We start from the raw sequence: 17,599 nt of genomic DNA, 5'->3' as shown, positions 1-17,599 counted from the left end.
GATTGACATGCATGTTAATGTTAACTCTCCGTGTACATCCGAGGGTCAGCCGTGCTACCCTGTCCTGAGCCAATTGTATTTTTCCGAGGTCCGTCTTTGTGGCACCTGACCACACGACTGAACAGTAGTCCAGGTGCGACAAAACCAGAGCCTGTAGGACCTGCCTTGTTGATAGTGTTCTTAAAAAGGCAGAGCAGCGATTTAATATGGACAGACTTCTCCCCATCTTAGCTACTGTTGTATCATCATGTTTTGAGCATGACAGTTTACAATCCAGATTTACTTCAAGCAGTTTAGTCACCTCAACTTGTTCAAATGATTTGTCCCAAATACAATTATTTTATTTTTTTATTTTATTTAGGACTGACTTATTCCTTGTCACCCATTCTGAAACTAACTACAGCTCTTTGTTAAGTGTTGCAGTGATTTCACTCGCTGTAGTAGCTGATGTGTATCGTGTTGAGTCATCCACATACATAGACACACTGGCTTTACTCAAGGCCAGTGGCATGTCATTAGTAATGATTGAAAAAATGTAAGGGGCCTAGACAGCTGCCCTGGGGAATTCCTGATTCTACCTGGATTATGTTGGAGAGGCTTCCATTATTAAAGAACACCCTCTGTGTTCTGTCAGACAGGTAACTCTCTATCCACAATATAGCAGGGAGTGTAAAGCCATAACACATACATTTTTCAATAAGCAGACTATGATCAATAATGTCAAAAGCTGAAGTGAAGTCTAACAAAACAGCCCCCACAATCTTTTTATCATCATCAGCCAATCATCAGTCATCTGTGCTGTGATTGTTGAATGTCCTTCCCTATAAGCATGCGGAAAGTCTGTTGTCAATTTGTTTACTGTAAAATAGTATTGTATCTGGTCAAACACCATTTTTTCCAAAACTTTACTGAGGTTTGGTAAAAGGCTGATTGGTCGGCTATTTGAGCCAGTAAAGGGGGCTTTACTATTCTTGGGTAGCGGACTTACTGTTTATTCACATGTTTTGTAATCAAATCATGCGTGGACCAGTATCTCTGTTTGATACACAAAAAGAAGCTTGCTGTAGTTGGTGTGTTGGAATGAATAGTCAAGGTTTCTCCAAAAGTCCAGTGTTTGTATGGGTAGACCAGACAGAAGGTACGTTTATTATTGTCTCTAAAAATAACATCATTATACTTGTTACAACTCAGAAACGTAAGATATTTTTGGTAGAGCTATATCGTTTGCACCCAATAGCCTCGGAGAAAAGCAAAACGTTCAGTCTGCGGAGTTCCCAGCAAACATGTCCACATTGGCTTTGGAGGATTGTTAACGTGAGGCTATGTAACACACACACACACACACACACACACACACACACACACACACACACACACACACACACACACACACACACACACACACACACACACACACACACACACACACACGCACATAAGCACGCACGCACGCACCTTCACATGATTTTGTTAGACTGGGGTTATATAGTTCCATTACATGGTGTTAGACTGGGGTTATATAGTTCCATTACATGGTGTTAGACTGGGGTTATATAGTTCCATTACATGGTGTTAGACTGGGGTTGTATAGTTCCATTACATGGTGTTATTAGACTGGAGTTATATAGTTCCATTACATGGTGTTAGACTGGGGTTATATAGTTCCATTACATGGTGTTAGACTGGGGTTATATAGTTCCATTACATGGTGTTAGACTGGGGTTATATAGTTCCATTACATGGTGTTAGACTGGGGTTATATTGTTCCATTACATGGTGCTGTTAGACTGGGGTTATATAGTTCCGTTACATGGTGCTGTTAGACTGGGGTTATATAGTTCCATTACATGGTGCTGTTAGACTGAAGTTATATAGTTCCATTACATGGTGTTGTTAGACTGGGGTTATATAGTTCCATTACATGGTGTTAGACTGGGGTTTTATAGTTCCATTACATGGTGTTGTTAGACTGGGGTTATATAGTTCCATTACATGGTGTTGTTAGACTGGGGTTATATAGTTCCATTACATGGTGCTGTTAGACTGGGGTTATATAGTTCCATTACATGGTGTTAGACTGGGGTTATATAGTTCCATTACATGGTGTTAGACTGGGGTTGTATAGTTCCATTACATGGTGTTATTAGACTGGAGTTATATAGTTCCATTACATGGTGTTAGACTGGGGTTATATAGTTCCATTAAATGGTGTTAGACTGGGGTTATATAGTTCCATTACATGGTGTTAGACTGGGGTTATATAGTTCCATTACATGGTGTTAGACTGGGGTTATATTGTTCCATTACATGGTGCTGTTAGACTGGGGTTATATAGTTCCGTTACATGGTGCTGTTAGACTGGGGTTATATAGTTCCATTACATGGTGTTGTTAGACTGGGGTTATATAGTTCCATTACATGGTGTTGTTAGACTGGGGTTATATAGTTCCATTACATGGTGTTAGACTGGGGTTTTATAGTTCCATTACATGGTGTTGTTAGACTGGGGTTATATAGTTCCATTACATGGTGTTGTTAGACTGGGGTTATATAGTTCCATTACATGGTGCTGTTAGACTGGGGTTATATAGTTCCATTACATGGTGATGTTAGACTGGGGTTATATAGTTCCATTACATGGTGCTGTTAGACTGGGGTTATATAGTTCCATTACATGGTGCTGTTAGACTGGGGTTGTATAGTTCCATTACATGGTGCTGTTAGACTGGGGTTATATAGTTCCATTACATGGTGTTGTTAGACTGGGGTTATATAGTTCCATTACATGGTGCTGTTAGACTGGGGTTATATAGTTCCATTACATGGTGTTGTTAGACTGGGGTTATATAGTTCCATTACATGGTGTTAGACTGGGGTTATATAGTTCCATTACATGGTGTTGTTAGACTGGGGTTATATAGTTCCATTACATGGTGTTAGACTGGGGTTATATAGTTCCCTTACATGGTGTTGTTAGACTGGGGTTATATAGTTCCATTACATGGTGTTAGACTGGGGTTATATAGTTCCATCACATGGTGCTGTTAGACTGGGGTTATATAGTTCCATTACATGGTGTTGTTAGACTGGGGTTATATAGTTCCATTACATGGTGTTGTTAGACTGGGGTTATATAGTTCCATTACATGGTGGTGTTAGACTGGGGTTATATAGTTCCATTACATGGTGTTATTAGACTGGGGTTATATAGTTCTATTACATGGTGCTGTTAGACTGGGGTTGTATAGTTCCATTACATGGTGTTACGCTCGCCTCTGGGAAGAGGGAACGCAACTCCCTGCTACAACTCAACTCTCTGAAGTGAAAGAGGTATGGACTGTAGGTGCGAGTAAGGATTACACAAAAGCAGAATTTACCGTTTACTCTGATTTATTTTCTTACACGGTAATATGGGGAAAAGGGGCTGGACGGAACCAAAGCAAAGAAAGTAAATAGCAAAGTTCCCCCTCTCCTATCTAACCTGCCTACCCACTTAACTTACCTAACTTAGCACCTCCTGGTGCCCTAACCAAAATACAGGGGGTGGTCCGCCCAGGTCTTACCTAGTGTGCCTAGACAGTAAATATACTACGGGTATATGTATGCCCTCGGGCCTCTTGCCTAAGCACTCCCAAAGTGCCTTCTCCTTCCCCCCTGGGAACAAATGAAACAGAATAATAATTAACAATTTCACAAACACTTTACAACAAAACTGAGTAAACTAACTCAGTAAACTAGTAAACTAACTAAAGAAGCTTTGACAAAGCAACAAACACAGAACTCGCTCTAATGATTTCTCCAAAATATGCAATCTCCCTCTAATCTCCAATTTCTCTACTCTCCTTTCTACCATCTCCTCTCCTCTCTCTCCAATCTCCAATTTCTCTACTCTCCTTTCTACCATCTCCCTTCTGAACAAAACACTGGTTTTTATATCTTCAGGTGGCAATGGTGATTAGAGTCAGCTGCTTCTTGACGAGGGGGCGGGGTCAGCTCTAATCATCAATTAGCCTGGGGTCGACCAATCAGCTGGTTGGGGAGTACTTCAGGAAGCCATCTCCTGAAACACACACACTCAAATACAAAACAGAACACAGAAACTGGGGAACGTAACACGCCCACCACAAAAATTGCAAACATACAGTTTGTAATAACAAAAACCAACGCTTCCCCAGTTAGTAAACCCGTGGTAGAGCGTCAGCAACCACATACGCCGAGCCCTTCACATAGGCTATCTGTTCATTATCTAGTAAGAACTGGTTACCTGACCTGGTTTTCGGCAATGGACCTACACAATCAACTATCACTCTTTCAAACGGTTCCCCCACCACAGGAATCGGGTAGAGCGGTGCTCGAGGAACTGTTTGATTCGCTTTCCCAGTGAGTTGACATACGTGACATGTTTTACAAAATTGGACCACATCAGACTTCAAACCTGGCCAGAAAAAATGTCGAAGGACTCGGTTATAGGTCTTTGTGATCCCCAAATGTCCAGACCACGCCTGGTCATGGGCGAGTGACAGCACCTGCTGTCGGAACGGTGTAGGAACAACCACTTGACACACTTCACTCCAGTCATTAACGGTGTCATGAGCAGCCCATTTACGCATCAAAACTCCTGCTTCCATAAAGTAGGCAGTCTCTCTAGTTTTAGCTTCCTCAATGGAAATTACCGAAGCAAAACACTTGCGAAGACTGGTGTCTCCTTTTTGACATTCAATCACCTTCTCAGGGGTGACAGACAAAAGAATGTCATGTAATTGGGGTGCGATTTCGCAGTCCCCTTCCTTAGTTTTTACAGGAGTAAAAACTGTCTGACTTGCAGAAGGAATACTCGGTGCATTGTCTTCTACTTCAACATTCTCAAAAATGGAACTAGCCAAATCCACCACATCTCCAAACTTGCGAGTTTGTGCCCTCGTTAAGACACAAGCAGGAAAAACATGGGGAAATGCTTGAACCAATTTCTCATCTGCAATTCTGATTTCTGGGATTTCTACTACCTCTAACACAGGAGTAACGTTACCACCAGCAATATCATTCCCTAGTAGCAATGTGACTCCTTTTACTGGCAGTGTACACACTACACCAACACGGAAACGTCCTGATACCAAGTCTGACACTAAGTGGACCCAGTGTAATGGTACAGGTACTGTTTTTGTCTCTATCCCCTGTAATATAACATGTGAGCCACAATACGTTTCAGGAGACCAGGGTAAAGCATCAGTAATGATTACTGACTGCGCCGCCCCGGTGTCTCGTAAGATTTTAATGGGCTTTTGATCAGCTTGTTCTCCAGTTAAGGAAATACAACCGGTAGAGATAAACGGAGCATAGACAGGATCCGGTTTCTCAAATGCTGAATCAAGAACTCGGGCCAATGGACGAGCCAAAGACTTGACAAAACCCAAACTTTTTCTTTTTGGGGGCGGTGACTGGGACTGTTTCGGTTTATTTTTCAAAACTGGGCAGTCCGCAATCACATGACCCTTTTGGTGACAGTAAAAACATTCACGGATTTCATGAAAAGGCTTGTCAGAGGAAAAGCGACCTGAACGAGGCACTGATGACGTAATCAGTCTACCTTCAAAACGAGGTGCACCAAAGACAGTCTTGTGTGTCAAAGCATACTCATCTGCCAACACTGCTGCCTGGGCCAAAGTCACCACTTTCTGTTCATTTAAATGAACTACAATTCTATCAGGGAGGTTGCTTTTAAAATCCTCCAGCAGCATCAACTCCCGAATATCAGAAAAGGTGTTGGCTTTGCTGGCTGAACACCATCGATTAAACAGAGACTCTTTGTCCCTAGCAAACTCAACAAAAGTACAGTGAGAGGGTTTCTTGTGGTTCCTGAAGCGCTGTCTGTAAGCTTCAGGCACCAACTCATAAGCCCGCAACACGGTAGTTTTAACTGTTTCGTAATGTAAACTGTCTTCCAGCGAGAGAGCAGCTACTACTTCCTGGGCTTTCCCAGACAATTTACATTGTAACAAGAGCGGCCAAACCTCGAGTGGCCAATGCAGCGCAGCGGCCACACGCTCAAACGCAGAGAAATAGGAATCAACTTCCGACTCTCGGAATGGAGGGACTAAAGCTATATTTTTACTCACATCGAAGTGGGCTTGATGATGAGCAGCTTTTGGAGTCGTACCGGAGCCAGCGTCTAGCTCCAGTTGTCGGATCCTCACCTCCTTGTCGGCTTCTATTTTCCTAATTTCAAGATCAAAATACATTTGTCTCTCTTTATCTTTTTGCTCCATTTCTAACCGGGCCAGCCTCACCTTCAGCCTAGCGGTCCCGTCTGAACGACCTGAAGCAGAAGATAAAGGATCATATCGAGGCAATGCAAAGGGAGTACGAGCAACCCCTTCCTTCGCCCTGTCCTCCGACTTGACATCGGAAGGTCTACCCGTCTCCTCTCCTTGCAATGAGAGAATTTTCTCTCTTACTAATCCCTCCCTGACTAGCACCAAAAGCTCAGCCTTCAGGGCTTTCTCAGGGATAATGAATCCATAATGGTCAGCTATAGCTATAAGGTCTACTTTTCGAAACCTCAACAAACAATCAATAGAGGGCGCTTCAATGAACTTGGAGATGGCTGAGGCAGCCATCTTGTACACAACAATTTACTGAACACACAAGCTAAACAAGTCATCCAAACTCACAACCTACCATCACACCTCAATCACTAACCACAGAGAGCTCAGTGCAGCAGGGTCCGGTGGGTTTAATGGAATCCCGGATGAGCCCCCATTTATGTTACGCACGCCTCTGGGAAGAGGGAACGCAACTCCCTGCTACAACTCAACTCTCTGAAGTGAAAGAGGTATGGACTGTAGGTGCGAGTAAGGATGACACAAAAGCAGAATTTACCGTTTACTCGGATTTATTTTCTTACACGGTAATATGGGGAAAAGGGGCTGGACGGAACCAAAGCAAAGAAAGTAAATAGCAAAGTTCCCCCTCTCCTATCTAACCTGCCTACCCACTTAACTTACCTAACTTAGCACCTCCTGGTGCCCTAACCAAAATACAGGGGGTGGTCCGCCCAGGTCTTACCTAGTGTGCCTAGACAGTAAATATACTACGGGTATATGTATGCCCTCGGGCCTCTTGCCTAAGCACTCCCAAAGTGCCTTCTCCTTCCCCCCTGGGAACAAATGAAACAGAATAATAATTAACAATTTCACAAACACTTTACAACAAAACTGAGTAAACTAACTCAGTAAACTAGTAAACTAACTAAAGAAGCTTTGACAAAGCAACAAACACAGAACTCGCTCTAATGATTTCTCCAAAATATGCAATCTCCCTCTAATCTCCAATTTCTCTACTCTCCTTTCTACCATCTACTCTCCTTTCTACCATCTCCTCTCCTCTCTCTCCAATCTCCAATTTCTCTACTCTCCTTTCTACCATCTCCCTTCTGAACAAAACACTGGTTTTTATATCTTCAGGTGGCAATGGTGATTAGAGTCAGCTGCTTCTTGACGAGGGGGCGGGGTCAGCTCTAATCATCAATTAGCCTGGGGTCGACCAATCAGCTGGTTGGGGAGTACTTCAGGAAGCCATCTCCTGAAACACACACACTCAAATACAAAACAGAACACAGAAACTGGGGAACGTAACACGCCCACCACAAAAATTGCAAACATACAGTTTGTAATAACAAAAACCAACGCTTCCCCAGTTAGTAAACCCGTGGTAGAGCGTCAGCAACCACATACGCCGAGCCCTTCACATAGGCTATCTGTTCATTATCTAGTAAGAACTGGTTACCTGACCTGGTTTTCGGCAATGGACCTACACAATCAACTATCACTCTTTCAAACGGTTCCCCCACCACAGGAATCGGGTAGAGCGGTGCTCGAGGAACTGTTTGATTCGCTTTCCCAGTGAGTTGACATACGTGACATGTTTTACAAAATTGGACCACATCAGACTTCAAACCTGGCCAGAAAAAATGTCGAAGGACTCGGTTATAGGTCTTTGTGATCCCCAAATGTCCAGACCACGCCTGGTCATGGGCGAGTGACAGCACCTGCTGTCGGAACGGTGTAGGAACAACCACTTGACACACTTCACTCCAGTCATTAACGGTGTCATGAGCAGCCCATTTACGCATCAAAACTCCTGCTTCCATAAAGTAGGCAGTCTCTCTAGTTTTAGCTTCCTCAATGGAAATTACCGAAGCAAAACACTTGCGAAGACTGGTGTCTCCTTTTTGACATTCAATCACCTTCTCAGGGGTGACAGACAAAAGAATGTCATGTAATTGGGGTGCGATTTCGCAGTCCCCTTCCTTAGTTTTTACAGGAGTAAAAACTGTCTGACTTGCAGAAGGAATACTCGGTGCATTGTCTTCTACTTCAACATTCTCAAAAATGGAACTAGCCAAATCCACCACATCTCCAAACTTGCGAGTTTGTGCCCTCGTTAAGACACAAGCAGGAAAAACATGGGGAAATGCTTGAACCAATTTCTCATCTGCAATTCTGATTTCTGGGATTTCTACTACCTCTAACACAGGAGTAACGTTACCACCAGCAATATCATTCCCTAGTAGCAATGTGACTCCTTTTACTGGCAGTGTACACACTACACCAACACGGAAACGTCCTGATACCAAGTCTGACACTAAGTGGACCCAGTGTAATGGTACAGGTACTGTTTTTGTCTCTATCCCCTGTAATATAACATGTGAGCCACAATACGTTTCAGGAGACCAGGGTAAAGCATCAGTAATGATTACTGACTGCGCCGCCCCGGTGTCTCGTAAGATTTTAATGGGCTTTTGATCAGCTTGTTCTCCAGTTAAGGAAATACAACCGGTAGAGATAAACGGAGCATAGACAGGATCCGGTTTCTCAAATGCTGAATCAAGAACTCGGGCCAATGGACGAGCCAAAGACTTGACAAAACCCAAACTTTTTCTTTTTGGGGGCGGTGACTGGGACTGTTTCGGTTTATTTTTCAAAACTGGGCAGTCCGCAATCACATGACCCTTTTGGTGACAGTAAAAACATTCACGGATTTCATGAAAAGGCTTGTCAGAGGAAAAGCGACCTGAACGAGGCACTGATGACGTAATCAGTCTACCTTCAAAACGAGGTGCACCAAAGACAGTCTTGTGTGTCAAAGCATACTCATCTGCCAACACTGCTGCCTGGGCCAAAGTCACCACTTTCTGTTCATTTAAATGAACTACAATTCTATCAGGGAGGTTGCTTTTAAAATCCTCCAGCAGCATCAACTCCCGAATATCAGAAAAGGTGTTGGCTTTGCTGGCTGAACACCATCGATTAAACAGAGACTCTTTGTCCCTAGCAAACTCAACAAAAGTACAGTGAGAGGGTTTCTTGTGGTTCCTGAAGCGCTGTCTGTAAGCTTCAGGCACCAACTCATAAGCCCGCAACACGGTAGTTTTAACTGTTTCGTAATGTAAACTGTCTTCCAGCGAGAGAGCAGCTACTACTTCCTGGGCTTTCCCAGACAATTTACATTGTAACAAGAGCGGCCAAACCTCGAGTGGCCAATGCAGCGCAGCGGCCACACGCTCAAACGCAGAGAAATAGGAATCAACTTCCGACTCTCGGAATGGAGGGACTAAAGCTATATTTTTACTCACATCGAAGTGGGCTTGATGATGAGCAGCTTTTGGAGTCGTACCGGAGCCAGCGTCTAGCTCCAGTTGTCGGATCCTCACCTCCTTGTCGGCTTCTATTTTCCTAATTTCAAGATCAAAATACATTTGTCTCTCTTTATCTTTTTGCTCCATTTCTAACCGGGCCAGCCTCACCTTCAGCCTAGCGGTCCCGTCTGAACGACCTGAAGCAGAAGATAAAGGATCATATCGAGGCAATGCAAAGGGAGTACGAGCAACCCCTTCCTTCGCCCTGTCCTCCGACTTGACATCGGAAGGTCTACCCGTCTCCTCTCCTTGCAATGAGAGAATTTTCTCTCTTACTAATCCCTCCCTGACTAGCACCAAAAGCTCAGCCTTCAGGGCTTTCTCAGGGATAATGAATCCATAATGGTCAGCTATAGCTATAAGGTCTACTTTTCGAAACCTCAACAAACAATCAATAGAGGGCGCTTCAATGAACTTGGAGATGGCTGAGGCAGCCATCTTGTACACAACAATTTACTGAACACACAAGCTAAACAAGTCATCCAAACTCACAACCTACCATCACACCTCAATCACTAACCACAGAGAGCTCAGTGCAGCAGGGTCCGGTGGGTTTAATGGAATCCCGGATGAGCCCCCATTTATGTTACGCACGCCTCTGGGAAGAGGGAACGCAACTCCCTGCTACAACTCAACTCTCTGAAGTGAAAGAGGTATGGACTGTAGGTGCGAGTAAGGATGACACAAAAGCAGAATTTACCGTTTACTCGGATTTATTTTCTTACACGGTAATATGGGGAAAAGGGGCTGGACGGAACCAAAGCAAAGAAAGTAAATAGCAAAGTTCCCCCTCTCCTATCTAACCTGCCTACCCACTTAACTTACCTAACTTAGCACCTCCTGGTGCCCTAACCAAAATACAGGGGGTGGTCCGCCCAGGTCTTACCTAGTGTGCCTAGACAGTAAATATACTACGGGTATATGTATGCCCTCGGGCCTCTTGCCTAAGCACTCCCAAAGTGCCTTCTCCTTCCCCCCTGGGAACAAATGAAACAGAATAATAATTAACAATTTCACAAACACTTTACAACAAAACTGAGTAAACTAACTCAGTAAACTAGTAAACTAACTAAAGAAGCTTTGACAAAGCAACAAACACAGAACTCGCTCTAATGATTTCTCCAAAATATGCAATCTCCCTCTAATCTCCAATTTCTCTACTCTCCTTTCTACCATCTCCTCTCCTCTCTCTCCAATCTCCAATTTCTCTACTCTCCTTTCTACCATCTCCCTTCTGAACAAAACACTGGTTTTTATATCTTCAGGTGGCAATGGTGATTAGAGTCAGCTGCTTCTTGACGAGGGGGCGGGGTCAGCTCTAATCATCAATTAGCCTGGGGTCGACCAATCAGCTGGTTGGGGAGTACTTCAGGAAGCCATCTCCTGAAACACACACACTCAAATACAAAACAGAACACAGAAACTGGGGAACGTAACACTGGGGTTATATAGTTCCATTACATGGTGCTGTTAGACTGGGGTTATATAGTTCCATTACATGGTGCTGTTAGACTGGGGTTATATAGTTCCATTACATGGTGTTGTTAGACTGGGGTTGTATGGTTCCATTACATGGTGCTATTAGACTGGGGTTATATAGTTCCATTACATGGTGTTGTTAGACTGGGGTTATATAGTTCCCTTACATGGTGTTGTTAGACTGGGGTTATATAGTTCCATTACATGGTGCTGTTAGACTGGGGTTATATAGTTCCATTACATGGTGTTGTTAGACTGGGGTTATATAGTTCCATTACATGGTGTTGTTAGACTGGGGTTATATAGTTTCCATTACATGGTGTTGTTAGACTGGGGTTATATAGTTCCATTACATGGTGTTGTTAGACTGGGGTTACATAGTTCCATTACATGGTGTTGTTAGACTGGGGTTATATAGTTCCATTACATGGTGATGTTAGACTAGGGTTATATAGTTCCATTACATGGTGCTGTTAGACTGGGGTTATATAGTTCCATTACATGGTGTTGTTAGACTGGGGTTATATAGTTCCATTACATGGTGCTGTTAGACTGGGGTTGTATAGTTCCATTACATGGTGCTGTTAGACTGGGGTTATATAGTTCCATTACATGGTGTTGTTAGACTGGGGTTATATAGTTCCATTACATGGTGCTGTTAGACTGGGGTTGTATAGTTCCATTACATGGTGCGGTTAGACTTGGGGTTATATAGTTCCATTACATGGTGTTGTTAGACTGGGGTTATATAGTTCCATTACATGGTGTTGTTAGACTGGGGTTGTATAGTTCCATTACATGGTGCTGTTAGACTGGGGTTGTATAGTTCCATTACATGGTGCTGTTAGACTGGGGTTATATAGTTCCATTACATGGTGTTATTAGACTGGGGTTATATAGTTCCATTACATGGTGTTGTTAGACTGGGGTTGTATAGTTCCATTACATGGTGCTGTTAGACTGGGGTTATATAGTTCCATTACATGGTGCTGTTAGACTGGGGTTATATAGTTCCATGACATGGTGTTGTTAGACTGGGGTTATATAGTTCCATTACATGGTGTTGTTAGACTGGGGTTATATAGTTCCATTACATGGTGTTGTTAGACTGGGGTTATATAGTTCCATTACATGGTGTTGTTAGACTGGGGTTATATAGTTCCATTACATGGTGTTGTTAGACTGGGGTTATATAGTTCCATTACATGGTGATGTTAGACTGGGGTTATATAGTTCCATTACATGGTGCTGTTAGACTGGGGTTATATAGTTCCATTACATGGTGTTGTTAGACTGGGTTATATAGTACCATTACATGGTGCTGTTAGACTGGGGTTGTATAGTTCCATTACATGGTGCTGTTAGACTGGGGTTATATAGTTCCATGACATGGTGTTGTTAGACTGGGGTTATATAGTTCCATTACATGGTGTTGTTAGACTGGGGTTATATAGTTCCATTACATGGTGTTGTTAGACTGGGGTTGTATAGTTCCATTACCATGTGTTATTAGACTGGGGTTATATAGTTCCATTACATGGTGTTGTTAGACTGGGGTTATATAGTTCCATTACATGGTGCTGTTAGACTGGGGTTATATAGTTCCATTACATGGTGCTGTGAGACTGGGGTTATATAGTTCCATTACATGGTGTTAGACTGGGGTTATATAGTTCCATTACATGGTGCTGTTAGACTGGGGTTATATAGTTCCATTACATGGTGTTGTTAGACTGGGGTTATATAGTTCCATTACATGGTGCTGTTAGACTGGGGTTATATAGTTCCATCACATGGTGCTGTTAGACTGGGGTTATATAGTTCCATTACATGGTGTTGTTAGACTGGGGTTATATAGTTCCATTACATGGTGTTGTTAGACTGGGGTTATATAGTTCCATTACATGGTGGTGTTAGACTGGGGTTATATAGTTCCATTACATGGTGTTATTAGACTGGGGTTATATAGTTCTATTACATGGTGCTGTTAGACTGGGGTTGTATAGTTCCATTACATGGTGATGTTAGACTGGGGTTATATAGTTCCATTACATGGTGCTGTTAGACTGGGGTTATATAGTTCCATTACATGGTGCTGTTAGACTGGGGTTGTATAGTTCCATTACATGGTGCTGTTAGACTGGGGTTATATAGTTCCATTACATGGTGTTGTTAGACTGGGGTTATATAGTTCCATTACATGGTGCTGTTAGACTGGGGTTATATAGTTCCATTACATGGTGTTGTTAGACTGGGGTTATATAGTTCCATTACATGGTGTTAGACTGGGGTTATATAGTTCCATTACATGGTGTTGTTAGACTGGGGTTATATAGTTCCATTACATGGTGTTAGACTGGGGTTATATAGTTCCATTACATGGTGTTGTTAGACTGGGGTTATATAGTTCCATTACATGGTGTTAGACTGGGGTTATATAGTTCCATCACATGGTGCTGTTAGACTGGGGTTATATAGTTCCATTACATGGTGTTGTTAGACTGGGGTTATATAGTTCCATTACATGGTGTTGTTAGACTGGGGTTATATAGTTCCATTACATGGTGGTGTTAGACTGGGGTTATATAGTTCCATTACATGGTGTTATTAGACTGGGGTTATATAGTTCTATTACATGGTGCTGTTAGACTGGGGTTGTATAGTTCCATTACATGGTGTTACGCTCGCCTCTGGGAAGAGGGAACGCAACTCCCTGCTACAACTCAACTCTCTGAAGTGAAAGAGGTATGGACTGTAGGTGCGAGTAAGGATTACACAAAAGCAGAATTTACCGTTTACTCTGATTTATTTTCTTACACGGTAATATGGGGAAAGGGGCTGGACGGAACCAAAGCAAAGAAAGTAAATAGCAAAGTTCCCCCTCTCCTATCTAACCTGCCTACCCACTTAACTTACCTAACTTAGCACCTCCTGGTGCCCTAACCAAAATACAGGGGGTGGTCCGCCCAGGTCTTACCTAGTGTGCCTAGACAGTAAATATACTACGGGTATATGTATGCCCTCGGGCCTCTTGCCTAAGCACTCCCAAAGTGCCTTCTCCTTCCCCCCTGGGAACAAATGAAACAGAATAATAATTAACAATTTCACAAACACTTTACAACAAAACTGAGTAAACTAACTCAGTAAACTAGTAAACTAACTAAAGAAGCTTTGACAAAGCAACAAACACAGAACTCGCTCTAATGATTTCTCCAAAATATGCAATCTCCCTCTAATCTCCAATTTCTCTACTCTCCTTTCTACCATCTCCTCTCCTCTCTCTCCAATCTCCAATTTCTCTACTCTCCTTTCTACCATCTCCCTTCTGAACAAAACACTGGTTTTTATATCTTCAGGTGGCAATGGTGATTAGAGTCAGCTGCTTCTTGACGAGGGGGCGGGGTCAGCTCTAATCATCAATTAGCCTGGGGTCGACCAATCAGCTGGTTGGGGAGTACTTCAGGAAGCCATCTCCTGAAACACACACACTCAAATACAAAACAGAACACAGAAACTGGGGAACGTAACACGCCCACCACAAAAATTGCAAACATACAGTTTGTAATAACAAAAACCAACGCTTCCCCAGTTAGTAAACCCGTGGTAGAGCGTCAGCAACCACATACGCCGAGCCCTTCACATAGGCTATCTGTTCATTATCTAGTAAGAACTGGTTACCTGACCTGGTTTTCGGCAATGGACCTACACAATCAACTATCACTCTTTCAAACGGTTCCCCCACCACAGGAATCGGGTAGAGCGGTGCTCGAGGAACTGTTTGATTCGCTTTCCCAGTGAGTTGACATACGTGACATGTTTTACAAAATTGGACCACATCAGACTTCAAACCTGGCCAGAAAAAATGTCGAAGGACTCGGTTATAGGTCTTTGTGATCCCCAAATGTCCAGACCACGCCTGGTCATGGGCGAGTGACAGCACCTGCTGTCGGAACGGTGTAGGAACAACCACTTGACACACTTCACTCCAGTCATTAACGGTGTCATGAGCAGCCCATTTACGCATCAAAACTCCTGCTTCCATAAAGTAGGCAGTCTCTCTAGTTTTAGCTTCCTCAATGGAAATTACCGAAGCAAAACACTTGCGAAGACTGGTGTCTCCTTTTTGACATTCAATCACCTTCTCAGGGGTGACAGACAAAAGAATGTCATGTAATTGGGGTGCGATTTCGCAGTCCCCTTCCTTAGTTTTTACAGGAGTAAAAACTGTCTGACTTGCAGAAGGAATACTCGGTGCATTGTCTTCTACTTCAACATTCTCAAAAATGGAACTAGCCAAATCCACCACATCTCCAAACTTGCGAGTTTGTGCCCTCGTTAAGACACAAGCAGGAAAAACATGGGGAAATGCTTGAACCAATTTCTCATCTGCAATTCTGATTTCTGGGATTTCTACTACCTCTAACACAGGAGTAACGTTACCACCAGCAATATCATTCCCTAGTAGCAATGTGACTCCTTTTACTGGCAGTGTACACACTACACCAACACGGAAACGTCCTGATACCAAGTCTGACACTAAGTGGACCCAGTGTAATGGTACAGGTACTGTTTTTGTCTCTATCCCCTGTAATATAACATGTGAGCCACAATACGTTTCAGGAGACCAGGGTAAAGCATCAGTAATGATTACTGACTGCGCCGCCCCGGTGTCTCGTAAGATTTTAATGGGCTTTTGATCAGCTTGTTCTCCAGTTAAGGAAATACAACCGGTAGAGATAAACGGAGCATAGACAGGATCCGGTTTCTCAAATGCTGAATCAAGAACTCGGGCCAATGGACGAGCCAAAGACTTGACAAAACCCAAACTTTTTCTTTTTGGGGGCGGTGACTGGGACTGTTTCGGTTTATTTTTCAAAACTGGGCAGTCCGCAATCACATGACCCTTTTGGTGACAGTAAAAACATTCACGGATTTCATGAAAAGGCTTGTCAGAGGAAAAGCGACCTGAACGAGGCACTGATGACGTAATCAGTCTACCTTCAAAACGAGGTGCACCAAAGACAGTCTTGTGTGTCAAAGCATACTCATCTGCCAACACTGCTGCCTGGGCCAAAGTCACCACTTTCTGTTCATTTAAATGAACTACAATTCTATCAGGGAGGTTGCTTTTAAAATCCTCCAGCAGCATCAACTCCCGAATATCAGAAAAGGTGTTGGCTTTGCTGGCTGAACACCATCGATTAAACAGAGACTCTTTGTCCCTAGCAAACTCAACAAAAGTACAGTGAGAGGGTTTCTTGTGGTTCCTGAAGCGCTGTCTGTAAGCTTCAGGCACCAACTCATAAGCCCGCAACACGGTAGTTTTAACTGTTTCGTAATGTAAACTGTCTTCCAGCGAGAGAGCAGCTACTACTTCCTGGGCTTTCCCAGACAATTTACATTGTAACAAGAGCGGCCAAACCTCGAGTGGCCAATGCAGCGCAGCGGCCACACGCTCAAACGCAGAGAAATAGGAATCAACTTCCGACTCTCGGAATGGAGGGACTAAAGCTATATTTTTACTCACATCGAAGTGGGCTTGATGATGAGCAGCTTTTGGAGTCGTACCGGAGCCAGCGTCTAGCTCCAGTTGTCGGATCCTCACCTCCTTGTCGGCTTCTATTTTCCTAATTTCAAGATCAAAATACATTTGTCTCTCTTTATCTTTTTGCTCCATTTCTAACCGGGCCAGCCTCACCTTCAGCCTAGCGGTCCCGTCTGAACGACCTGAAGCAGAAGATAAAGGATCATATCGAGGCAATGCAAAGGGAGTACGAGCAACCCCTTCCTTCGCCCTGTCCTCCGACTTGACATCGGAAGGTCTACCCGTCTCCTCTCCTTGCAATGAGAGAATTTTCTCTCTTACTAATCCCTCCCTGACTAGCACCAAAAGCTCAGCCTTCAGGGCTTTCTCAGGGATAATGAATCCATAATGGTCAGCTATAGCTATAAGGTCTACTTTTCGAAACCTCAACAAACAATCAATAGAGGGCGCTTCAATGAACTTGGAGATGGCTGAGGCAGCCATCTTGTACACAACAATTTACTGAACACACAAGCTAAACAAGTCATCCAAACTCACAACCTACCATCACACCTCAATCACTAACCACAGAGAGCTCAGTGCAGCAGGGTCCGGTGGGTTTAATGGAATCCCGGATGAGCCCCCATTTATGTTACGCACGCCTCTGGGAAGAGGGAACGCAACTCCCTGCTACAACTCAACTCTCTGAAGTGAAAGAGGTATGGACTGTAGGTGCGAGTAAGGATGACACAAAAGCAGAATTTACCGTTTACTCTGATTTATTTTCTTACACGGTAATATGGGGAAAAGGGGCTGGACGGAACCAAAGCAAAGAAAGTAAATAGCAAAGTTCCCCCTCTCCTATCTAACCTGCCTACCCACTTAACTTACCTAACTTAGCA

At 43.4% G+C, this 17,599-nt stretch overlaps 1 protein-coding gene across 3 annotated transcripts in view; it reads left to right on the top strand.

Moving 5' to 3' along the window:
- Positions 1 to 1,013: 1,013 nt before the first annotated feature.
- The window catches only part of LOC139552828 (sterile alpha motif domain-containing protein 9-like), a 51,678-nt gene continuing 35,092 nt past the window's right edge, over positions 1,014 to 17,599 (top strand). For 2 of the 3 annotated variants that reach the window (XR_011670538.1, XM_071364894.1), the window contains exon 1: positions 1,014 to 1,138. The gene's annotated coding sequence lies outside the window, so the exon portion shown is untranslated. The remainder of the gene's footprint in view (positions 1,139 to 17,599) is intronic. The other variant, XM_071364895.1, reaches the window with a different exon arrangement.

This window comes from Salvelinus alpinus, chromosome 24 (genome assembly GCF_045679555.1).
Source record: "Salvelinus alpinus chromosome 24, SLU_Salpinus.1, whole genome shotgun sequence".
In the NCBI taxonomy this organism is placed as follows: Eukaryota; Metazoa; Chordata; class Actinopteri; order Salmoniformes; family Salmonidae; genus Salvelinus; species Salvelinus alpinus.
The sequence above is the reverse complement of the archived record's forward strand: the minus strand, read 5'-3'. Positions and strand labels throughout refer to the sequence as shown.